Here is a 27,158-nt window from a genome sequence, read left to right on the forward strand (position 1 = left end):
ACTTTGTATTTTTAGTAGTTGATTGTATGACAGCCATTTTTCCTCACCTGTCTCAGCTGTTATTTCCATCTCTTCTACTGGCACTTTCTTTTAAAGGCTTCTAAAGTCCATTATAAACAATATGTTCAATAGTATTTATCCTCTTATCATCATCTCAATTATTTCCAACAATTTTTAATGTCCCGAGCACTTTAAAAATATTATTTTAATTTTGACCTCCTTGCAATGGCCGCCGATGTTTCTCAATGGTATTATAATCCTAGAGTAGGCTTTTTGTCAGCTACTTCCTGCTTTGCTTGCCATCAAATCTTGTTTTCACTGGTAAAGAGATCTCACAATACTTGACATACTTCCTGTGTTGATTGTATATGCTGCAGGTCTGTGACGATGGTGCTCTTTTTTCAAAACCGCAAGTAGACGTATCTGAGTCTCCATCAACTTGCAGTCATGGATTGTCACTTTTTCTTGTATTTTCAACAAGGTGGAGTCATGTATTTTCATTCTCCCTTCTACCTCCTGCACTTTTTTAGATGTTTCCTCTGTCTCCTTCCTGAGATCTTCCATATCTTTTTTAATTTCTTCTATAATTTCTTCTTTTGATGCAGTTATCATCTCTTTCATACCTTTCATCATTCTAGCCTCCATTGCCTCTAATTGGTCCTGCATTTTGTCCAATGAAGTGGCCCTTGTACGGCCTTACTTGTGTTCTGACATTTAAAAACACCAAAAAATTTTATCTCACCATCTTGAACTTTAACTATCTAGATCAAAAGATTAGAGCTTGCTTTTTACAACAAGCCTAATTTTGCCATCCTCAGAGCTTCCCAGACCAAAATATTAATTTTTAAAGTTTTTAAATCCTTCAAAATGGTGATCGCGACTTTTTACTGCTCTCTGCAACTTTTCCCCCTTTTTCTTTTAAAGATTTCTAAAGTCCATTACAAACAATATGTCCAATGGTATTTATCCTCTTCTTATCATCTCAATCAATTCCAACAATTTTTAATGTCCTGAATACTTTAAAAAAGTTATATTAATTTTCACCTCCAAGCAATGGCCGCCAATGTTTCGCAGTGGTGTTATAATCCTAGAGTAGGCTTTTCTTCCTCTGCTTCCTGCTTTACTTTCCACCAAATCCCGTTTCCACTGGTAAGGAGATCTCATGATGCTTGACGTACTTCCTGTGTTGATTGCATATGCTGCAGGTATGTGACGATGGTGCTCTTTTTTCAAAACCGCAAGTAGACCAAACCATAAATTCCTTTCCACTTTTTAGCTCTGTCCTTTAAATTTACAAAGTCCAAATTTCACCTCTTCCTCCCTTATTCTTCCAAGCTTTCTAGATTTCCATTTCTCACCTTCTGAATTTATTCTGTTTAACTGTAAATAGTCCCAGAATGAAAGATAGTAATCTGTACCTTTTCTGCCAATTATCCAGATCCACACCGGTCTTCTGTAGCTTTAGATGTTTAGCAATGTCCAAGAAGGTTAGGATTCTGTTGAGCTTATGTCAAATAAATGACTTTGAGAACTTCTGCAGATGATGAAAATGCAACTCTTCTCCGGAGACCCCTCAAAGGAGCCCCCCCCCCCGGGGACTCCCTTTTAGCCAAGGTAAATCTCCTCAAAGTTTTCTGTGCATATCTTGGACTAATCTCTAACTGAGAAAAGTAGGCAGTAGGCATTAATTTGCTTTCCACTACTCCAAACAGAAGTTCCAGCCTGCTCCTGTTATGAGAAGCAGCTCAGCTCAGCATTTTCCTCCCCCGGAAGTCTCCCTGTGCCAACCTAGTAGTGATCAGCCCAGTGGCACAGTCCTACCAACTACTTCCCAGCTACTGAACCCTAATTTTTCTGGGGAAAATTAAGAGCTGAGCAAGTTATTATGTCCACTGAGATAGGAAGCTGATATTTCTATTAAGTCCTGGGGGCTCCTGTGTCTTCAGTATTTTTATGGTGACTGGTCTCTCAGCTTTCTTATGATAGAATTGGGTGCATGCCATACCAGAACCAAGAACCAGAATAAGTACAGTGCAGTGATGGGTTCCCAAGCTATCTGCTTTTAAAAGAAGACTAGAGGTGATATTCATGCAACTTATTGCCATGTAAGTTAAGGTTCCCCTTGAGGACCTTTTCCAGGGCTGTTTGGTCTTTGAGGGATGTCTTATTGGGATCAGGCCTGCCAGAAATCACCATGTGACTTGCATGGCCCATTCAAGCCTAGCTGCTTGCAATTGACCAACAGCAGCCACCCAATGAAAATTAGTGTGAAATAGTTTCAGACTAGGATCTGTGAGACCCACGTTCAAATCCTCACCTTGTTGTGGCAGCTCACTAGGTGAGTTTGGGCCAGTCACACTGTCAGCCTGCCCTCACCTACATCACAGGGTTCTTGTGAAGATAAAAGGAATGAAAGGAGAATGACATTCTCAGTTTTGGGACCTGTACTTTTTAATATTTTTATTCATGATCTAGATGAGGGTGTGGAGAGGCTACTCATTAAATTTGCAGATGGCACTAAATTGGGAGCAGCAGCAAATAAACCGGAAGATAGAGTTAGAATTCAACAATATCTGAACATGCTAGAAAAGTGGGCAGAAGTGAACAAGATGCAATTTAAAGTTCTACATCTCGGTAACAAAAATGAGAAACACACATACTGGATGGGGGATACACTTCTGGGTAGCAGTGCGTGCAAACAAGATCTTGGGGTACAGGTGGACCACAAGTTAAATATGAGCATCCAGTTTGATGCAGCAACAAAAAAGGCAAATGCCATCTTGGGGTGTATCAACATAAGGCACAACTTCTAGATAGCAAGATATCATCATTCCACTGTATACTGCATTGGTCAGGCCACACCTGGACTATTGTGTGTAGTTCTGGAGGCCTCACTTCAAAAAACAGAGTGGGTGCAGAAGAGAGCAACGAAGATAAACAGGGGGCTACAGACCAAGCCCTATAAAGAAAGGTGGAGAGACTTAAGAATATTCTGTCTGGAGAAGAGGAGTTTGAGGGGGGACATGATTGCTCTCTTGAAGTATTTGAAGGGTTGTCAGAGAAGGGCAGGGAGCTGTTCCTGTTGGCAGCAGAGGAGAGGACTCGTAATAATGGGTTTAAATTAAGGGTGGGAAGGTATCAACTGGATATTAGGAAAAACTTTTTTACAATAAAAGCTGTTTGGCAATGGAATCAGCTACTGAAGGAGGTGGTGAGCTCCCTCTCACAGGTAATCTTCAAGCAGTGGCTGGATGAACACTGGTCAGGGATGCTCTAGGTGATCCTACATTGAGCAGGGGTTGAACTAGATGGCCTTTATGGCCCTTCCAACTCTATGATTTTATGACATAAGCTGCTTTGGGTTCTCATTGTGGAGAACGGTGGAATACAAATGAAGTAAATAAATAATAAATATTGCTGAAGATGCAGGAACAGATAAAAGGGAGATTGGTGTATGGGTAGAAAGGAAAGAAAGAAGGAAGGAATTAGGGAAAAGTGAGGATATGGGGATTGCCAGGAAGGAAGAAATAGGAAATAGTGTGGGGAGAAGACATGGGAAAGTGAAGTGCCCCCTGCAAGACCTTGAAGGTTCCCTACCACACAAATGGCCTCACATAGCTCTGCCAGATTTTCCCCAAGGAGAGTCTACCAGTGGGAGTAAAGGAGGGAAAACTAAAGATGGGGACAGATAAAGGTAGGCTAGCTGGTGGATTTAAATTGGGCACTAATTGTCTGGGCACTAATCCTATGAATCTCAGAGCCTGGAGGCAATGTCAAAGGAAAGAACTGGTTGGCCACTGTGTGAGACAGGATGCTGGATTAGATGTACCACTGATCTGATCCAGCAGAGCTTTTCTTATGTTCTTAAACAGGAAAAGGCGAGAAGCTATGGGGACTACCAGGGAAGGGAAAGAGGAAATAGTGTGGGGAAATGAAAATGAGATGCCTCCCCACAAGTCCTTCTGGACATAGTTTAACAATAGGGTTTCTGTCATACAGAGAATCGAACAGTCAATTCCAATAGTAATAACTTTAAATATCATGTGCCAATAACTAACTATACTTTTATAACATAAGGCAGAATTACGTATTTTCCTTTCTGCAGTAGCCAGATCCTTCCCTCACTACTGTTATAAATTTAAGCTGTGTGATTGGTCCCTCCCCATAAATATAACAGGTTTTTGGGAGGGGGTCAAAATTTCTCTTCCTCCCCTCAAACCTAGGGACAAGTTTTGGAAACCACATGAACCTATACAATATGAGCTGAATAAAGTTAGGAAGGTCTGAACAAATGAATTTCCAGGCTATGATGTAGTTAGCTTATCATAATGGATGCCGCAGATTTTGCTGTGAACAAAATCAACAGTCAAACTTGCCATATTTGAAGACATCAGTCACACATGAATTGATCACCGAGTCTGTTCAGTTTATGCTGAACAAGTTGTCATTGAGTTTTTGAAAAACTACACATGTGCAAAGGCATTGCCAATTTACAGAGCAATCCTAAACAGGCCTACTCTGCATTATACAAGGTCTAGTCAAAGGGGCTTACTCCCAGGAAAGTGCTTTTAGGATTGCGTTGTTGATTACCAGGGACTACTTAGGTAAACACTGGGGGTAGGATTTTATTAAAACATAGCATCTATTTATTATTGATTTATATGATCTTTGACTGATCTGTCTATTTCAGGGGTGGCCAAACTGCAGCTCAGGAGCTACATACGGTTCTTTCACACATATGGCGTGGCTCTTGAAGCCCACACTGCCCCGTTGGTTGGCTTGGGGAAGGCATTTCTCTCTTTAAATCATTTTGCCAAGCCAAGCCAGCCAGTCGCTTGGATAATGTATTTAAAGTTCCTTCCTTCCTTCCTTCCTTCCTTCCTTCCTTCCTTCCTTCCTTCCTTCCTTCCTTCCTTCCTTCCTTCCTTCCTTCCTTCTCACAAACATCTGATGTTCATGTCTTGCAACTCACAAACATCTGACATTTATTCTACGTAGCTCTTACATTAAGCAAGGTTGGCTACCATCGGTCTATTTCAACAAGTGCCTACTGAGTGAAGCAGTTATGCAACAAGGATGGGGAAGATAGCAGCAGAGGAAGAATGTGCATGCATGAAAAGCAAATTGTGCTTTACTGCATGGTTAGCAAATAATATAGTGAAGCAAGCTGCTGAACAGTCAGGAATAGGTTGATCGACAGTCCCTATTTGCAATTGGAAAATAGGATGTGTGCTGAACTGGTGAGTCTCCCTACTTATAACAAGTGCCCATTTTCTCTGTGTGCATTTTTCTTTCTCATGTTTCCTCTTTTGATTACTGCCCTCTAAGTAGCATGGCATTATTCTTGGAATTATGACTTCAAGGGTAGGTCAGCAATCATCAATGTCTTTGGATTTGCTTGATCTACATTATCTTTGAGTTTCTCTCTTGACCAGTTTCCTCTTTTCTAATGTCCTGGTCATTAAAATGCTGTAACATTCTTAAACTTCATCAGCTATTAAATCAAAAATTGGCTGGCATATGTGCCTACAAAGCAATATGATTTAAGTGACACTCAACCATCCACAAATAATTTACTATACATAGAAATAGACAGGAGGCAAAAAGCTAATCATGAATATATAGGATTCTGAGTAGTATTATAGACCAAAAATAGTTTTTTACTCCCTTTGTGCAATACAAATAAAGAAATAAACCACACATCTATCTGGGCCAGTATTGATTTCAGAACGCAAAAGACAGCCCAAAAGCACGAAAATACATGAAACATCTAACACCTCATTGAGGCAGCAATTTAAAGGATTTCAAAGTCTGTTTTTATAAGCCTTTTGGGACTCAAATGTAGTATATTGATTAAACTTCAGGAGCAGTTAAAGGCTGCTTCAGCGTGGCTAATTAATACAGTGATGACCTGATGCCCCCTATTTGTTGTTTTACTGTGGTTTATTTTGTCAAATCAATTAATATTCATAGCCCCAAAGAAAGGAGCCACTGTTTATCATCTGCTAAATCAATCAATGTATTGATCCATTTGAAACAATTAACTGTCTTGTCCTCTGGGATTGATCCTTGCATTCCCAAAATGTCCAAAGGGACCACACATTAGAATGGAAAACATTAATGCAACACAGGGGAAATCACACAGAATACTTGTTGACTCAACACAAGGAGCAATTGAGTTTCTAATAACAGGAAGCTTTCAACATCCAGCTTTTTAAATAATGCTCAGCAGACTGTTGGAATAATATCTTCCCTGAAAGAAGCAATCTTTCTCGATAATGATTCCTGTCATTGGATCTCTTTGCTTTTGGTGCATGGGTCTTTTGACAATTCTTTGTATCTTTTTGTGGCACTGTTAATCTGAACAGAGATTTCTTGCTGGTGGTGAAGGAAACAGGCCCTAAGACACCAGAGCTAAAGCCTTGTTTTCAGCCCTGGCTCAGAGTAAGTCTTGGGCTGATGCTAAAAGAAAATGGTAAACTATTCTGATATTCTGGCCTTCAGTTTCAAGATCTGGTCAACTTGAGACCTCACATACATAGAAAAAGCAGGTGGAAGGCAAGAATAAAGCTTCTAAGAGTCACCAGAATGGAATGATCTAAATAAGGTCATGTGTCTCATGAGCATCCTAGTTTTCCATTAAGTCAAAGGAAGCTGTCCAGATGCCAGTCCCAACTTGCTATATTTATTTGTTTTTACAATTTTAATCTGCTCAAGGAGTTCAGTGCAGCAGTGTGGAAGTAGAAAAATACATAGGTGACTTTGGTCTTGTTACCACACCTTTAGCCATGCTTAGTTAGCATTGGTTTCCCATCTTAGACTATACACACTCATTAAAGAATCATCCTTCTCCTACTGTCTTTCTTAGCAGTATCTCATGCTATCCTTCATTTGAAAACTGACAGGAAGTTGAAAGGACAGAGTCCTGGCTTGAAGCTCCACCCTTTGGTATGGGCTCTGCTTTCTCAACCTAGAACTTACAGGGGAATGAATGGTGTTGGAGAGCTGATCTGGCAGCAGAGCGATAGATCCCAATTATTTACTTCAGGAGGGAGAAATTTTAAGTAAGCCTATTGAGAAGTAAGTCCACTTCTAGTCAATGGTACTTACTCCCAGGAAAATGTTCTTAGGATGGCAGTCTGATTTCCCAGCCTATGGGGTGAGAGTCAGGTATTATTCTTTTCCTTCAACTGCCCCATGAATTGCATTCCTCAGAGGAGCCTTGGACAGGCATGGCTAATGCAAGGCCACTGAAGCAAACTCATGCTGATGCACATGAGTCTGTATAGACTTTCTGCCTTAGGTTCATCACATGAGGCAACATGTTATCCCATTACCCACATTTTCTTTTCACTTTAATTTTTCCATTCTGTGCAATTTTTATAACAACATTTCAGCAATCAATACTATAGAATATTGAGCCATTAAGTATGTGAGAGGGGGGAATAAACCATAATTTCCAAGTGTCTGGTTGATTTGCATTCTAGTTAGAGGTGGGACTGAATTTCAAGCTGTACGGTTCAGTTCAAATATTTCTATTCCAATTTTGTTTTTCTCCCATGAGAAATGAACTTGTGAATCTTCATTTTTGAACCAGTTTCTCTGTTATTTTCAATTGCTTTTTTGTCAATTGCATAGAAATGGCATAACAATGAAATACAAATATCATCCAAGAAATGAAAGAACAAAACAAATTTGTCAACGATACCACAAAAGTGTGGTGAACAGATGACAGGGGCAGTGGACAAAATCAAAAAGAAAGAAAAATGTCAGCCCATCCCTCAATTTTACAGTCTTGGAAGAGACAGAGCTTCAATCATATAAAAGAGCAGTTCTTTTCAAGAGCTACAAGCAGGAAATGGCAAAGACAACAAATAGATCCAGCTCCACTGGCAATAACTTTTTTTGAATGGAATAGTTTTCCAGCTGGAAAGATTGTCATAGTAATCTTTCCACATTATAGTGATTATATGACAATGATAGATAACAGCATAAACAGTTGCCTTCCCCTTCTCTCTCCTCCCACCTCCATATAAAAGCCATAAGGGTAATGCAATCAGGAGGCTTTTGGAGCCAAAGACTCACATCTCAGGCAATGAAGATCTGCCCCTTGGCATGCTGCACCTGTCGCCAATCTGCTGCCTCAGCCTTGTTGCATTCCATTCTGGACAGTTCTCCACCAACCAGAAAGAAACTGACAAATTGGTAGGAACTGAAATACGCAGAGGAATTATTAGGAGCCATAAGGAGTGATTGATTGAGATGAGATGAAAAGAACTATATACATCTAGCTTAGCAGCAAGATGCTTGATAAAACAGCAAATATGTAGCATGCAAAATGGCCATGCTAAGCATGCAAAGTGGGATTATTTATTATTGTATGGGAATGGAAAATGAACTAGAATGCATTCAGGAATATGAGAAAAATGAGGCCCAAGATGTGGCTGCATGTGTCAGCTTTCAAGGAAAGAGCTCCTCTTGGTTCTAGCCATTATATGCTATATCTTTATGACACTAGTGCAAGCAGAATAATAGGACAGACCATGGTTTCAATTCCTTGCTAGTATCCTGCAGGCTTATAGAAACTGTTCAGAATCAGGCCAGAACAATCCTGGACTATGGGGCAAGAAACAGCTTTTAGTTGTTATATTTCTTCGTTCAAGCCAATTGATGTGACCTGAACTTTCACTGTTAACAAAGAAACCCATTAACAGCTCAATCGGGGGGGGGGGGGAGTCTTTTGGGAGCAGATGAGCCGCTACGTGAGCACAGGAAGGGTTTGCACCAACGTACAACTGCTGCTGCCACAGTGGAGGGGAGTTACGTGCATGGGGGGCCACCAGAGTGCTGCTCCACCCAAGGGGAGCAGCGCCTGAGGGCTGCGCTCAAGCATGGGCGGAAGTGAGGTGGAGCACAGCATTCAGGTGGAGGAGGGGGTGTGGCCAGGCTTAGACGGCTTCCTGAGCAGTTTGGGCCATGACATGCCCCCCTGAGAGGTGTAATGTTATGGCTGCAAAAACAGCAACGTGTCCCATAGGCACTCGTTGAAACAAAAAACAAAGGTCGCCTCCACCACCGCAGAAGCTCGCGAACCCCTTAGGGAGCGGCGCGATTGCCTCGCCAATCCCCTCGCGCCTTGAGCTGATGAGCCCCCTCCCCAGCACCCAATCGCGGTCCCCCCCCCCCCCCCCCGTAGAAATACTTCCACTCTGGCCTCACACAACTCAGTTGTTAGGAACAGCTTTGCATAGCGGGAAGTTCTGCCGACGAGCTCCCGGCCATACAGACTTAGAGTGAGGGACAGGCAGGCATGTTGGTGATGGGTTTTGCACTGCGTGGTAGCTTTGACAGTATCTTTGACTTGCGAGGCTAACTGCTCTTGTTTCCAGGTCTCCACAGGTTCCAGGCTCCCAGAGGCTCTGCACGCGAGGACTGTCGCCCATGCCTGGGTAAGTTCTACTGCCCCCCCCCCCGTCCTCCCCCTCCCCTCACTCTCGACTTCTCGGTGTGTGAGCATCTCTGGCACTTGAACCCGGCAGTGGGCTCCATCAGGGGGCATTTGCTGACCCCGCTTCCATGTGCTGTTTGCCCTTCCCTTCGTCTGCCCTCTGCCACATTCCCAACCCCTGACAGGGCACAGGGGGTGGTGTGTGGCAGCTGCTCCATTGCGGGGAGGTGAGTCAGAGACTGTCCCTTTAAGAGAGTGCCCAGCTGAAACACAGCCTGCTCTTCCAGCTGCTGCCCCTGCAGGTGCTCTTGATCTCTGTCTTTGTTTTGCAGGTAGGACTCCAACACAGAGGCTTCCATGTGTGTTGCTCCACCCCCCCCACTCCCTCAGCTGTTTCTGCCTGCCAGACTTGGTTCAGGGGGGGAATGGTCTACCCCCCGCGTAGCTGGACAGGGGAGGGGGGTGCCGCCCCTCAGCCTGCCTGGACTGACAGCCTACCCAACCCCACAGGGCTGTTGTGCGCAGGGCAGTGGGGGGGGCTGCTGAAGTGGATGCATGGCCAGTGGCTAGCACTCTCAGTTTTGCAGCCCCCAGAGGAGGTGTTCCTTGCACATAGCAGGGGGCAGCAGCAGGGCAACACCGGGAGGGGTCTCCGGGGGGTGTCTTTTGGAATTGGTCTGGCCACTCCCAGACACACATTCCAGCCGCTGTCTAGGACAATGAACTTCTGCATTGGCATTTCCTGCTTGTCCACGCATGCCTCTGCCCGCCTGCCTGCCATTGGTAGAGTCTCTGACAGCAGGAGGGAGTGAGGGGATTGACGCCCTCTCAGACGCGGGCTTTCCGCCCCCGGTCACGTGCAACGGGCTGGCCAATCTCGTAGTCCTGCATGAGCCTGTGGCTCCCCCACCCCCGCCTCGGCAGTGGGCCAATGGCATGCGCCTGAGCGGAATCACCATGGCAATGGGTTCTCTCTTGCTCGTCGGGCCACCCCCCTTTGGAAGCCGACTGTGGCCGCCGACACTAGTTCTGCATTCAAGCGCAGCTACACAGCGGTTCTCTGGATTGGGCTGCCCATTAAGGAAACCATTACTGCATTCTGCAGTACCAGCCATCTCAAACATCTGAAAGAAATCAACCCCACATCCTTCCCACTGCTCTGCTCCTGAAACAAAATCATGACATGAATAATCATAGCCTGATTAAGCATAATTTGTATGGTTTGGGAGAGAGATGTTTTTATTTCCCCCATCTGGTCATAAAGCAGAGCCCTTAGATGCAGGTGCAGCAGGGGGCAGGGGGAAAGGGGGAAGGTTCTGTATCCCTTTCCCCGTTGGTGATCTTTTGCAAAAGTCAATAGCCAGCACCCCTTCCTCCAAGTTCCCTGCAAGCCCACCAGTCCTTGTAATTACCTCCTTGTTTCCATCCCTATTTCACAATCATTACAATTATATTTTGTAAAACATGGCAATTATTATTTTTAAAGGAGCCAACACAGCATCAAAACAGCTTCTCTGCAGACAGCAGGTTGCCAATGCCTAGCAGTGCCACAAAAGAAAAGGGATGCGGAACTGCTTGTAAACAGGAGGGGTGGCCCAACACAGGAGAACACAAAAGCCGCCTTAATTACTATTCCAGCTCAGTTTGCTAATTGGCTGAGATATGCCAGCCTCCCCACACAGCCTCTGTGATCTGTCTAATCATTGCTGCAGATTCATAACAAGCTTGGCAGCAGCATCCAAAAGAGCTTCCTTGCCCCACTTTTCCCTCTAATCTTTAATCGTAGTGGCAGTAAAGGTCAAGCATATTCTTCATTAATTCCCAGCCTGCAGAGCTCAAGATATCTCAGAATCATTTGGCATTTTGGGGTGAGAGGAGGACAACTAAAATAATAAGAAGATATTTGAATTCTGCTAACCATCAGACCTGTTCCAACCAACAGAGGATGAGTTCTTAAGTATGTAATTACTGGGTGTTGCTTGTTGCAGGTAAAGCAGTCTTGTTCTTGTAACACTTGTGCGAGTCTCAGCACTGCCTGATTCTCACCCATCACTTTTCCAAGAAACAATCGGTGAGTCTGTATGACCAGACCTGCATCAATGGCTTTGAACTGTGATGGTGAATAAAAAGACCTCATCCTGAATCCAAACCCAACATCATCTTATTTAAATTGAGAACATCCCATCCAGCCCTTGTAATTATCATTGTGATGTTTGCATTTCATGCCTGGTATTCTACCAGGTTCACTCAGCAATGTTTGAAGCATTCTCTAGACTAAGAAACGTACGTCCAACCAATGCGGCATTCCCACGGTACAGCAGCCACTGCTGGTAAAGGAAGGAGTCAGCCATTATCGAACCAAGTGGAATGATACATGTTTCAACTGTAGCTACTGATGCAGTTCTCTGACAGTAATCACCTCCCACCACTGTGTGGTAATCAAGATGGGAGAGGAAAGCCCACCTTTAACAGTGACCATCAATAGATGGCATCTCATTCCATGTGGTACAAGTGCTGAGTCTGCTGACCAGCTGGCAACATACAATATGGATTGCTGATACCAGCAGGTATTCTAGACAACCATGTGTTTGAACACTGCTGAGATACTCCTTGCCTGCACTGCTACCTCAGTGGATTCCAGTAAGCAGAGGATTTCTTCTTGTCTTGATCAGCCTAAAGCGTTTGCAACTTGTTCCAGCCAGAGGACCGTCTCACCCGCTATTGCTGCAGGTTTAACCACCATGCTTCCTCTTTCTTTCCTTTGTATTAATTTTTTTTATTAGTTTGTGTTATTGAGCTTAGTTCAGCAACTTGTTGGTCTACATTATTGCATTTAATGTCATAACAGAAGGTAGAGTCATTGCTACAAGTTGTTCAATAATGCCTGCCCTCAGCCCTGTAGCTACAAGGGACAAATTGTGGCAATGCTGCCTTATAAAAACTCCATGCCCCTCCATGAATGCTTAACTTTGTAAAAAAGGAAGCCTCTATTCCTTTGTGTTGTAGAACTATGTGAAACAGGCTTTTATCAGATTGCCAGGGGAGGAATAGAGATGGGGAAGCATCAAAGACACTGGACCTTGGTCAGTTAACCCCTTCCAGGTCAAATCCATTCACATTTTCTCTGTACCATAATTAATTTTATCTCCTTTGCTTCATGCTTGTTTGTTTCTTTCCTTTTTAATTCTCACAGTGACAAGTAGTCAAAACATTAGACAAAAATGTGAGTTCAACTTATACTATTTAGGAGTTGCCTTTTCTATTTGCTGTAGAGAACTTCTCTCAGGAATACGTGAGGCAGGAGCAGAAAGACAAAGATGTGGTTTCACTCAGCTTGGTATCTGTCTGTAATCATGAATTGCAAGCTACCTTGCTGCAGCCCTCCTAGGTGAAAGAAAGAACATATACCTCTAAGAGTGCACAGAATACTTTTTAGTCACCAATGAATAACCACCGTAAAGCTCCTGTCCCAGTCTAGCATTAAGCCTGAAGCATGGATTTAAATCCCAGAACCTTTCACTACAGATAAAGAAGAACATCACTGTAAAGGAGCTGAGGGAGTATACCACACATAAAGTCTTAAGCCTATCACCTCTGAGAGGTGACCTCTCATTACAGAAAAATAAGATTGGGGAGAAGCTAAATAAATTTGAACCAGAAATAAACTGCCATCTGATAACCAGCACTGCAAACTGGGTCTGTGAGTACCTTCTCTCTGTCTCATAATACCACATCTACCTACCTGGTATTAAGAAAAGGAGGTCTGAGGGAGTGATTTGCCAGTAAGTGTAACTTGGGACTCTCCCATTTCACTGATTAAAGTACTGATTCATTGCCATCTCCCCCAACCCTTAGCTTTCCCAATACAGTTTTGAATCTTACCACCCAGCCTTATGCATAGCAGTATTTCTTGAGAGAAGAATATAGGTACACTAATTACATCAATGGTTGATTCATAATATAATTACAAGCAAATCACTTTTCCTTAAATAGCTGATGTTATGCCATATAAGTAATATTATTAGCTTTGTATTCTGTGACTTCAGAGTTCTGAACTATTATACAAATACTAACCTGTAAGAACAAAAAAGAAAAAGAAATCACTGTCCCCAAAGAAAACATACAATATTTTAAAGACTAAATAAATTACATCTGGACAATATTCTTTAGTACTACATTGATCTCTGAACATCCTTCTTCTCCCTTCCCCCACTCCTTACTAAAACCTCTGACTTTGAGAAGGACTTCAGAATTACACGTTTCTATTTCTACATTATTATCATTCCTTCAAATTTTAGAGGTTTTTTTTTACATTGTTGGATGAAACATTATCACTGCCACTAATGAACTTAAGGCTTTATACCTGCAAAATATAGCCATTGTTTTAGTCACACAATGCTACATGGGACAATGATATGATCAGAATAACAGTTATGATCAGCCTGGAATATTAGGCCTGAACACTTGGGTACCTGGGACTTATGTACATATTTATTTATTTTGTTTATACCTCACCTTTCTCCCCAAGGCAGCTTTCATTTGTACCTCACCTTTCTCCCCAAGGCAGGTTACAGCATTCTCCTCTTCTCCATTTTATCCCCTGTGAGGTAGGTTAAGCTGTGAGAGTGTGACTGAGCCAAGGTCACCCAGTGAGCTTCCATGGGGAATTGAACCCAGGTGTCCCAGATGCTAGTCCAGAACTCTTAACCACTATACTGCACTGATTTGAAAACCAGTTAAAATTTAAATTAATAAACCAGGTAATCTTTTAGTATATCATATTTATTGAGGTGTTAGTGTTTCATTATTACTTATAATAGCTCTCTCCTCCCCCCAAAAAACCCTGCAAAAACTTAGCCTTTGGCTCTGAAACTCAGGTTCTGGAGCTTCCTTCTGAGCCCCCAGTAAGGTAGGCTGAAATCATAGATTTGGGTGCTCATTCTCAGGGTAGCAGGTTGATATCTCAGGTGCTGCTCATATCCACTTACTGGATGACTTCTAAGACTCTTTGTGTCTCCTTGAGGCACCTATGCCCCAAAGAAACTGCAAAAGGGAAGCAGTAATGTGACACTAACAGCTCAAAACTGGTGGTGGCTATTGCACAGCTGCCAGCAATTGCCTGCTTCCCACTCCCTTGGATGGAATCACAAGGGTGGGGAGAGCCTATTCAGGCTCAGCACAGGAGAGTTGACCAATCAGGGAGTGGCTAGCCTTCCAGGTTTGGCAGCCGCTATCATCCATGACCATTCTGGCCCAGCATAAGCTCCCCACCTCCCAGCCCTCTTGTTAAGACCATGTGGGATTAGGAGGTAGTCGTCAGTTATGAGGCTGAGCAGAAATTTTTGGGGGCCTTACTCAAACTGGCCATGAGGGGTGAAGCTTCTTTCACATGCTCTGCAATGTCAGAGGGGGTGAGACATAAATAGGCCTGGTATCACTGATTAGGCCCTTACCATGATGGCAGGAATAGAACAGGTTGAAGGGATTTCAAGCTGGTGAGCACCTCGAGATACCAGCAATTAGGAGGCATACTCAATTGAGTTTTCTAGAGGCCTGGCAGTCCAGATGGCCAGGTTGGGAGCCTCTTTGGTGTCAGGGGAGCATATGACCCTCTCTTCACTCATTGCTAGCATGGAAACAATCTATTCCTTGCTGCTTCTCAGTTTCAAACTACGGCATTCAAGGGTTGGTGAGCTCACCCACTGCTCCTCCCCTTTACTGCACTTTGAATACCAAGACTGAATAGGTGCAGTGTGATTACAGCTCAGAGCACTCAAAATATAAAAATATTTAATAAACAAAAATAAAAATAGTACACATTGTGTGTTCAAGCATTAGGCTTATCAAAGATACAAAGAAAAGGTGAAAAGATGCAATCATCTTACTCTATACTTGGTGTTTAGTAATTCGCATAATTGCAATGTTTAAAAGTCCATCATTGCCTTAGCTGTTAGAATCTGGGCTTCTCTCCATCGTTACTCATCAGGTGAACAAGATGGAGTGCTTTTGTGGCTTGTGCCCATCTGAAGTGAAGGGCAAAATGGAAGCACTCTTGTGGTGCATTTATGCTACGCTAACTAATGTGTTTTACATCCAGATTTTTACTGTGTAAGAATAGCAAAAATCCACATGTAAAACACATTCACATTATGTGAATACACCAATGTTCCTTTTAAACTGAGAATGTAAAATCTCTCCCAAGAAGCAAACTAGACATTGCACTTTTTAAAGAGTCAATTTAGGTTCTCTGGACTTGTCTTTCTCCCAGCAGCAATACAGCAGCTGCACGGACTATCTGTTTAAAATTAAAGGAGAGCCTGATTAAGCCGAGAGCTATGCAATTGGAGAAGAGGCTCTTGCCTTCCCTTCACACTTACCCCTTGCATGTGGACCAGCCAAAAAGGGGGAAAGAGCTCCCCACCTAGTGGCAACTGAAGTCAGGAAAAGATGCTAAAGGAGAGGAAAGAGCTCTTCCCTCTCCTGCATTGCACTTGCCAGCTCAAATAGGTTCTCCTCTATTTTAAACAGACATCCTCAGCAGCAATTGCATGATTACTGGAAGAGAAAGTTGAGTTTGGGTTCCCAGTAATCAAATATTTTTTAAAATGTAATGTCTAGTTTATTTCTGAATCCATCCTCTTCTGAGGTCCTCTTCCTGATCAAAAGGAAGAAACAACTATCTAGTGTAAGGATGGCCAAATTGTGGCTAAGGAACAACATGTGGCTCTTCACACATATTGTGTAGCTCTCAAAGCCCCCACCACCACATCAGCTATCTTGGAGAAGATATTTGTCTCTTTAAATCACTTCTCCAAGCCAAGCCAGTCAGCAGCCAGTTGTTTTCTTTTCACTTCTCCCTCCCCATCTCCTTCCTTCCTTCCTTCCTTCCTTCCTTCCTTCCTTCCTTCCTTCCTTCCTTCCTTCCTTCCTTCCTTCCTTCCGGCTCTCAAACATTGGACATTTATTCTATGTGGCTCTTATGATAAGCAAGTTTGGCCGCCCCAATCTAGCGATTTGGCTTTCACAGTCTGTGTCTCTTAGTGGAACAATTTAACAAGGTGTAAGATAGTAAACCTTTTGCTCTTCCTTTGGCCAGAGACATTTGCCTTTGTAAGTGTTGAAGTACTAAATGCATGGAGGATATATGAATCATTCCCCTTATTCTTCCTCTCCATCAACTATAGATTTGCAGAGAAACATGGATACAGTGTAAATCCAGTTACTGAAATATATGTGTGATCAATAGGTTTCAGAGCATTTTCCCATACATGTTATTAAAGAGACCAACAAGAAGTTGGTCTCTTTAATAACATGTATGGGAAAATGCTCTGAAACCTATTGATCACACATATATTTCAGTAACTATTATTAGTTATTAGTTTCATTGCTTTTAAGGGTACAATACACAATCTACACAATCAAAGAGAGTGCAAAATGCTGCAAAACTCATAAGGAAATGTATGCCCAAAATAGGCTTCCCAACCCTCCCGCCCTGGCGGGGGACCCCCGAATTTTCCGCCTCCTCCCTCGCTCTTAAAAAATCTGGGGGCGGGGGGAGAGAGAACATACCTGTAGGCATCATGTTGTTTTACAGCTTGGGATCCATTTTTAAAATGTGTCCCTTTAAGGACGCACAGGAAACAGGAAACAGGAACGGCCCCTTCCTTTCTTTTCCTGTGCAGCCTTACTTTCATTTTCACAACGAGCAAATTCTGCTGGAAGAAGACCAAGTACGGTAAGTATTTGTGTGTGTGTGAGAGAGAGAGAGAGAGAGAGGGAGGGGGGATTCCCTGGTATGGAGGCCCTCCCCCCCCTTTAGAAAGCGTGGGGGGGAGGGAAATGTCTACTAGGCACTCTATTATTCCCTATGGAGAACGATTCCCATAGAGAATAATAGGGAATTGATCCATGGGTATTGGGGGCTCTGGGGAGGGCTATTTTTTGAGGTAGAGGCACCAAATTTTTAGTATAGCAGCTAGTGCCTCTCCCCAAAATACCCCCCCCCCCCAAGTTTCAAAAATATTGGACCAGAGGGTCCAATTCTATGAGCCCCAAAAGATGGTGCCCCTATCCTTAATTATTTTCTATGGAAGAAAGGCATTTAAAAAGGCGTGCTGTCCCTTTAAATGTGATGACCAGAACTCCCTTGGAGTTCAATTATGCTTGTCACATCCTTGTTCCTGGCTCCACCCCCAATGTCTCCTGGCTCCACCCCCAAAGTCTCCTGGCTCCACCCCCAAAGTCCCCAGATTTTTCTTTAATTGGACTTGGCAACCCTAGCCCAAAAGCTGTATGTTATTCATCCAAGCTGTTACTTATAGTACTATGAAAGCCTGGTTTGGGGGTCCCCTCTGAAATTCTGACACAGGACAGTAAGTACAACCACAAAATGGCTACTGGAGGAGGTAGAGCCAGCCACCTGAAGGACCACCTACTCCAATACGAAACTCCTTGTCCACTCCAGCCAACTTCAGAGGCCCTGCTTTGAGTGTTCCTGCCATCTGCGGCTAGATGGGTGGCATGGCAACACGAGAAAAGGTCTTCTCAGTTGTGGTGCCAAAATTTTGGAACACACTCACGCAGAGAGATTTTTCTGTCTCATTCTATTATTTTCACCACTGGGTGAAGACTTTTGAGTTTTGTTTGACATCCCCTCACTAACTCTTATTAGCCCTCCTCCCTGTGTGTGTGTTTCATATGTTCATATTTTTGTGTCTGTGTATGTATATTATGTTTTATTTGTTTCAAATGTGTGTATTTTAAATATGCTTTTCAGTGTTTGAAACATGTTAATGTTTTAATGTTTACCTCTTTGGGGACCCTGCATTGATGGAAATGCAGCATAAAATAGTTTTGAATATAACAACAATAATAAACCACAAAGTGTCAGGGTTTGAGGTTATGCATAACTCTGATTGTAATTCTTCAACATTTCATACACAAGGTCTTTTTAACAAGATGCCTTTTTCAATAAACATGTTATTTAAAAACATTTTCTTGCATTTGCAGCTTACCTTCAGTCACACAGTGAAGATCCTTGAGCAGTGACAGCAGTTGCTACTGAAGCAATGTTTGTTGTTTTGCTTTTAAGTCTGTACAGCCAGTGTAAATCATAAACTCTTCTGAACAAAAGCCCTGCCCTGCCCAGATTACTTGTTAAAAAGCTCTTGGCAGGTGCCAGGAAACTTGACCCTTTCATCATGAAAGGAGAGCCCACCATCTCTGCGTTAGCCTTCTAAAGGTGGCATGGGGGATAATATCAGATGAGTATTCAACAAAAGTGGTCATTTCTTACAATTTATTTGAAATATCGATGGTAGGAAATTTATCGGACTAGAAAATAGAGAAGGTTAGCGTTACCAATCCCCAGGTGGGGACAGTGGATCCCCCAGTCTGGAGGCACTCCCCCCCCCCCCCCCGGCTTCAGGGTCATCAGAAAGCAGAGGGAGGAAAGGGAAATATCTGCTGGGAACTCTATTATTCCCTATAGAGACTTATTCCTATAGGAAATAATGGAGAATTGATCTGCAGGTATCTGGGACTCTGGGGGGCTTGTTTTTTGAGGTAGAGGCACCTCGTTTTCAGCATAGCATCTGGTACCTTTCCCCAAAATATCCTCCAAGTTTCAAAAAGATTGGACCAGGGGGTCCAATTCTATGAGCTCCAAAAGAAGGTGCCCCTATCCATTATTTCCTATGGAAGAAAGGCATTTACAAAGGTTTGACATCCCCTCCCTTTGAATGCGATGGCCAGTACTCCCTTCGGAGTTCAATTATGCTTGTCACATCCTTGCTCCTGGCTCCACCCCCAAAGTCCCCAGATAGTTCTTGAATTGGATTTGGCAACCCTAGAGAAGGTAGCGTTTACTGGACCATCTGCAGATCCTTGGTTACTTTTTGCTCCTTTCATAGTTGATCCATGGCTTGCTACAGGATATCCTCTAATAAGCAGAGAGACAGAAGAGTGATAATGAATGAAGGGCCCACTTCTGGGAGTTTTCTGAGTTCCATCTGTTCGCAGCCAGGCAATATCTGTTCCACAAGGGTCATGTGAAAGTCAATTTTTTAAGAAGTATTGACTCGGCCTTCGGTTTGATGGAGTGGCCAGGACAGTATCATCTTAAAGGCTGTTATTAGAACAGAGGTCCAAGTCTTCAGGTGGGGTTTGGCAATCCCCTGGAATTGTGGCTCATCTCTAGACTACAGAGACTAGTTCTCCTGGAGAAAATGGATGCTATGGAGGATCGTCTCCAACTCTGTTGACCAAGGCCATTTCTGTCCTAATCCAGGCAGCATCTGGATTAAAATAGATAAACCAATCTCTTCAAATTTTCAAACAGTTTTCTTCAAATGTTATTCTAGCTATAACCTTCCACTGAAAGTTTGATCTGGCCACAATGATCCCATCCAGGTTAGATTACTGCAAGGTATTCTACATGCAAGAAATTATGCAGCAGCTGGAATATTGTCATGGGTGAAACAGAGGGATCATATCATGCTCTTGCACTGGCTATCCATTTGTTGCTGCGCAAAATTCAAAGCGCAGATTCTTACTTTTAATACCCTCAATGGCTTAAGGGTACTTGAAGGAGCCCCTTTCCTGCAATGTCCAGCCCATCAACAAGGATCTTTCTCCTAAACCCTGCTCTTTGTACCCCCTCCTTCAGAAGTGACAAATGAGGAGTGAGAAGTGGCTAGAAAGAGGAATTTTTCAGTATTGGCACCTCAGCTGTGGAATACCCTTCCCCAATGTCTATATTACTCTCTTTCAGGTGCCAGGCCAAAATGTTTCGTTTTGACTAGGCTTGGAGGTTTTTTTTAATGGTATTTTTGTGAGAATCCATTTCAAGCTGCTTTATGGTTTTCTGTTTTTCTGTGCTAACTGGGTTTCTAATGCTGGGTTTTAAGTATCAGCTGTATGGTGTATTTTTGTGTGTGTGTTACATTTTGCTCCGTAGGCCATCTCAGGCATGTTCCCTGGAGAGGCAGCATAGAAATGAAATAAATAAATAAATGTTCCAGATTATAATGTATTGCGAACTGCAGAATAACTGTTCCTTCTCTCGTTTAGCCAGGCTCTTCTTCAGAGGCTTTGGCAGAACTGCAGCTAAGTGGGAAGACAGAAGGACAAATGAGTCCTTCTTTATTCCTCTTTTTTTTCTGCCCATCAGAAAAGCAAAAGGCAAGCCATTAAAAAAGATAGCATCCAAGAAGTAATTAATAATTTAAGTGCCTCCTTTGTTGTTTCTCACTGATGCAGAAAAGCAATTTGATATAACTGAATGATAATTTTGGTACCAACAATTAAGATATTAGGATGTTGATCCTACGTGTGGAACACTGGACAGTATTATTATATAAATCACCTTACATTCAGTTATTTGTTCACTATTATACATAGCAACCTGCCCATCAAGTGGAAAAACTCCAGTCTATGTACCCCTTCCCTCAGATAAGTAAGAGATGGGCCAAAGGTTTTTTCATTGGTGGCAGCTATAAAATTCCCTCCCTTCAACTATTCACCTGGGAACAAACTTGCTCCATTTAGATACCAAGTAAAAATGTTATTTACTTAGATTTTTTTGTGGTTGATTGTCTTTGTTTTTGCTGTTTCTATTGATTATGTTGTTGTCAATGTTATTGAGTTTTATTGCAATATGTTAACCCAGCTAGGAACTGTGAAACTGCTGTCATGATGTTTATGCTTTCAGGGAAGGGGGGGAAATGCTGTCTGAATGTTTGTTAGGAAACAGCAGCAATTTGTGGAATGTAAGCACTGGAGATATCGGGTAGAATCCTGTAGATCCATTATGCTAATTATGGTGCTTTTGCCCAGCACAAGGGGACTTTTGCTGGTACAAGAGCTTCTTCTGTTAGTGGCAAAATCACCTGCATCAAGGGAAGGCTCCATGCACCAGGGAGAATCACTGCCATTAGCAGAATGAATTGCAGGGTTTCAGCCCACTAGCAAGGTTACTTTTGTGTTCACATTTGGTCTATATGATATACACTTTAATATACACTGTCTTTTAAATATAGATCATCTAGTAAAGGTGTGAGAGATATGGACTACTTTTTATTAGTGCAGAAAGCCTAGTGCAAAATATTTCATTTCCAACTGTTTTATTTGTTTTATATCCTAGTTTTCTCCTCCAAACAGATCCAAACTAGCTTATACCATTCTTTGTAGCAACAACACTGTTAGGTTGAGGGGTGTGACCGGCTCAAGATCACCCAGCAAGTTTCCGTTATAGAATGGGGATTTGAACCTGGGTATCCTAGATCCTAGTCTGACCCTCTAACCACTATACCACATTGGCTACCACCTGCATACAAGACCAATTGTATGTATTACGGACATTCACAAAATCATCTCAGAAACTTGTTTACACAGCTTGATGAAACATGTGAATTCTCCAAAATGGCACATATGGAGAAATATCCTCCACCCAAGAATTCACACCAGCTAGGTCAGCTCCAGTTTTTTGGGGCCCAAGAGTGCCCAAGGCCCCCCAAGACCAACCACTAGGCTTGCATTCCTCCCCACCCACCTGCATGTCCACACCATCTGCATATCCTTTTCTTGATGTTGCTGTGCAGTGGGTACAGCTGGGAGTGTCTTTGCCTTGGTCATCAGGAGCACTGCTGAATGCATCACTCGTATGCCCTTCCCCAACGTTTCTAGGCAACATATGCACCCAGGAGCAAGGGGGGTAAACTGATAAAGCAGTGTCAAGCAGGCCAAGGATGGGCACGAGGGAAGGAATCAAGAGATGCATGGGTGGGCAGTCCTCAGCAATGGGCCTTAGCACAAGCTCCACCTCACTTCAGGGCATGCTGATGCCAGCCCTGGACCCCAGTATTTCAACTGTGACTGCTTTCTGTTCATGTACAGGAGTCCATCTGCAGCCCAAATAGGAGAGGTTGAAGAGAGGAGTCACTGGACTCCCAGAGCAGAGCACTCAAGCTCTTAGTTATACTAATGGCATTGGCTGTGACTGGACAATGGCTTAGTATTACACACCCTGCTGCCATATCACACCTAGAAGGGACGCAGGCTGCTAAGCAACAAATAGTTAGAAAGAAAACTCTTCCATTTGGGACAAGAAGATCCAGATGACCACCACCACCCCCCGCCCTGGCAGGATGGACACTTCACAATAGAATATATATGCTAAGGTCACAAGGAATTGTAGGCAGCATTCTGGATTCATGAATCAGGGACAACAGAGAGAAAATCCAACCATGAGAACTAAGGGCATGATGAACTTTAAACTATTGCAGTTTTGAGTAACACTAGCCCATGCTAAATGAAGCATCATTTAGAAAGAACCTAGTATAGGGATAGAGGACAGTATGTTTTCCCCTTTTCTTTTTTCCCTTGTTCAGCCCAAAAGCTTGAACAGAATGTGTGTATTCTTTTATTCATTTATTACACTTTCTTACATTTTCAATGTTCTGTCTAATATCTGAAACTCACTACACCTATTTGGTCTTGCTGTTAGAAGTGTGGTAACAGGGATGTGCAGTGGAGAAGCTTGCCATCCTTGGAGCATGATCACTCTACATGGCAAAGTTGTGAGATGTCAGTCAGCACTTGCTTGTAGAAACATTCCAGGAAGCAAGGCAACTAGGCAGAGCCTCAATAGCAATGCAGCTACAGAATGCTAGACATATGCCTCCATCTGACAGGAGATACTGTGGCAGAGTCACTGTGGCAGGAGGTGGCTTCCCAGCTTATTTTTGTCAAACTGGGGGAGGGGGTGAGGGGATGAGGAGGAGTTGCCAGGCAGAGTTTTGATATGGCCACAGGGGTCAATCAGAAGGAACGGGACGGGCTTGCAAGTCTGTTCCTTCATAATCTAAGAATGTATCTGATGAAGAGAGCTTTGACTCTTGTCAGTTCATACCCCAAAAAGTATTGGTCCCTATGCAAGGTCAGCCCTGGTTATGATTTAGATGGAAGACCACCAAGGAAGTTCAGGATCACTATGCAGAGGCAAGCAGTGGTAAACCACCTCTGACTGAATGTCTCTTGCCTAGAAAACCTACAAGGTTGCCTTAAATTGACTGTGACTCTATATCCACTCTCAAGGTGCTAACAGCTATGACTCTCTCCACTAAAGTGTTAATGGGTTCCAATGTAGCTCAGTCCAAAAATATATATGTGGAACGCCTCAAAAATGGCATGCTGATGTGGAGAATTAGTTGAAACCTGCCCCAAATCTCCCCCTTCCAAGGAATACCTCCAACTCTCTTCAAGCTATTCCTGGAGGAGCCCCCTCAATCCTATAGTCTGCAGATGTTTTAGGCAGGATCTAAGCCCTTGTCATCTACTTCAACTTCTCCCCCATAATAGTCCCTATAATCTTCTCCTATGGATTATACAAATCTGCTTTATCACATTGATTTCTCAGTACAGTTTATATGGTGCAAAGGCCAAACATTTCATATATTCTAAACTATGGGCTAGAGAGCCAAATGTCTTACAGTATGAATTTGTACTTCATCAACTCGGTAATTCTGGAATGCATGGCTGTCCTGCAGAATTTTATAAAATGATCCATAATTTTTTGCCCATAGGGCTATTATCTTGGAAAATGAAGAATAATGCTGTCTCCACGTTTATTCTGTTAATCACTCACACACATCAGTAAAACACAGGATAATGCTGGCAATTTTTACTCAGATATGACAATTTCCCTAGGTTTAGCCAATCATTCTGATACAGTTTTAATTGGAAACACGTCCTCAGTTCCCTCCTCCCACTCATGAGTTGTTATCAGCACAGGGCTATACAGTGATTCAAGTATGATAAACCACTTAAGAAATATCCTATCCATACTCAAATAAGATGACTAACCACATGAATGGCTTTAAAAAAAATCTGGGTTTTTAAAAAATAAAATAGGCAATTTTTGCTATCAAGTGTTTTATGTATACTTGAGATTTTAACCATTTGCTAATGTTCTCCTGTTGTCTTCTACTGTTCTTGGCATTTTTACAATTCTGTGGTGCTTGGGGCAGTGATTGGTACTGTAGGGGAGAAGCTATACGGCAGCACTTACATTGGGGCTGCTTTGATTAATTTCCCCAAAGATTCCCACCCCACCCCCCACCCAGTCTCTTCACCAAGAATTTGTATGCATTGTTGAGCATGCATATTTGATTGGAATTGCACTGCAACATGGTATCTTTGTGTTTACAACTGTTTATACATTCAAGCATACAATCAAATGAAGTGTCACAGGATTTGCTACTTCAGAAGATGGTTTGGCATAAACTTGTTTTAAAATACTGCTGCAATACATTGCTTTACTGGAAATAATACATTAGAGATCACCTGCCTGAATATAAAGCAAGTATTATTTAAGTATTATTGTTGACAGAACCACAGTATTCAACCCATAAAACTACTACTTCAAATTTGAGTAATAGCATGGTTGTACATGTGCGGGGGGGGGGGGGACACAAATCACATTCTTAATCTTCTGTAGTTTTAGACAATATGAACATCAAGTGGACAATTTTTTACTGGATTTAGGCTTCCTAATAATTATTGATTACCAACTCTGATAAGCTATCTAGCACCTATTTGACCTCTTTGTGTGGCCCACCTTTACAGCAGCTCAGCAGCTGAAGATAACCATTGCCTTGATTCTGATAAACTCTCATTTCCATATGTGAGAAGTGAAATCTTTCCACAATATAGGTCAGATCATTAAACACTAGCACTTAGAATTATTTATGAGATGTTATAGCTATGCAAATTGTGACTCTTGAAGCACTTTCATAAGTATTTATGAGTAACCATGGGGCTAGTAGATCATTATAAGATGCCAGCAGAGAATGTGCATTGGATTTCTTTTTTAATATTATCTCCTTTGTATTAATATTCTGCTAGTTCACCTTTTGGGGACTTGGATTATTATTTTTTTATATCTGCAGGTTAAATGTCAGACTTTACCAACTTACTGCAAAGATTAACTATAGTCTAAATAGCAAGTGGTTTCCGAGAAGATTGAGAGCCTGCAGAATGGTAAAATCTTAACATTATCAGCAGGTTATAAATACAATTAGACCTATTTCATTCTTCATCTGGAGAGGTTTCTACTCTCCTTCAGTTGCTACCTATCATGCTAGTCTCAGTAAAGTCTGAAATTTCTGCTTGCAGTGATTAGTATCTATGGCATGGTTTTGCGTTGCACAAGCAATATATTACTTAAATGGATAGATGCCCATTATTTGTTTATTGTATTTTTAGAAAACATTATTATGCTGCCTTTCCACCCAATTCACAGTCCCTGTTACATGGTACATAATGATAAGATCAACTCTAATAATGTGGTTGGCATATGGTGGTTTCTCCTCAGATCACATAAATCTTTCACCTAAATAATGTGTTTGGAAGTTGCAGTTTTAGAGTAAATATAGAATAGCAAGTACACTACTCTAATTAAGTATAAATGAAGTTTTACCAATTCAAGGATGTAATTTCTTGGTTTGGGCATGTATCATTTCAAGATCATGATCATGTGACTGAAACAAAAATGGAAAAGCTAGCAAATCAGAGTAAAAGTTTCTTTCTTACTAAAATGTGAATTTTTCGCTTGTAGAGAAAGTGGGGAGTTTTTAAACAAACAATCTTCCATATTCATTTAGTGTCTGCAGTCCATTAGAAGGATGTACAATGATTCAGTTATTTATTTAAAACACTCTCAGGTCGCCTTTCCACCAGCTTAGGATCCCCAAAGAACTAAAAAATAAAAACATTTTAAAAAATCAAAAACACATATAGATATACTAGGAATAAGACCCATTGTGAGGGAGAATACAATGGGCTCTAGAAATAAGTTCTGGGCAAGTGCCCCTCACTTTTGCTGTCTTCCCCCCCACCTAAGTGAAGGCATTCACTCCCCACCCCCCCACCAGGGGAGCTGATGTCTGTCACCTTTATAAATGATTTGGATGAAGGAATAGAGGGAATGCTTATTAAATTTGCCAATGATACTAAATTGGGAGGGGTTGCAAATACAGTAGAAGACAGAAACAGGATACAGGATGACCTTGACAGGCTGGAAAACTGGGCTAAAATTGATAAAATGAATTTTGACAGGGATAAATGTAAAGTTCTTCATTTAGGTAGGAAAAATCCAATGCATGGTTATAGAATGGGGGGGGGACTTGTCTTAGCAATAGTATGTGCAAAAATGATCTAGGGGTCTTAGTGGATCATATGCTGAACATGAGTCAACAGTGGGATGTGGTGGCTAAACAGGCAAATGCAATTTTGGGCTGTATCAACAAAAGTATAGTGTCCAGATCACGTAATGTGATGGTATCGCTTTACTCTGTTCTGATAAGACCTCATCTGGAGTATTGTGTTCAGTTTTGGGCACCACATTTTAAGAAAGATATAGACAAGCTGGAACGGGTCCACAGGAGGGCGACAAAGATGTTGAGGGGTCTGGAGACCAAGTCCTATGGGGAAAGGTTGAAGGAGCTGGGCATGTTTAGCCTGGAGAGGAGGTGGCTGAGAGGTGATATGATCACCATCTTCAAGTACTTGAAGGGCTGTCATATAGAGGATGGTGTGAAATTGTTTTCTGTGGCCCAAGAAGGTAGGACCAGAACCAATAGGTTGAAATTAAATCAAAAGAGTTTCCAGCTCAACATTAGGAAGAACTTCCTGACCGTTAGAGCGATTCCTC

Source organism: Heteronotia binoei, chromosome 6 (genome assembly GCF_032191835.1).
Source record: "Heteronotia binoei isolate CCM8104 ecotype False Entrance Well chromosome 6, APGP_CSIRO_Hbin_v1, whole genome shotgun sequence".
NCBI classification, from domain to species: Eukaryota; Metazoa; Chordata; class Lepidosauria; order Squamata; family Gekkonidae; genus Heteronotia; species Heteronotia binoei.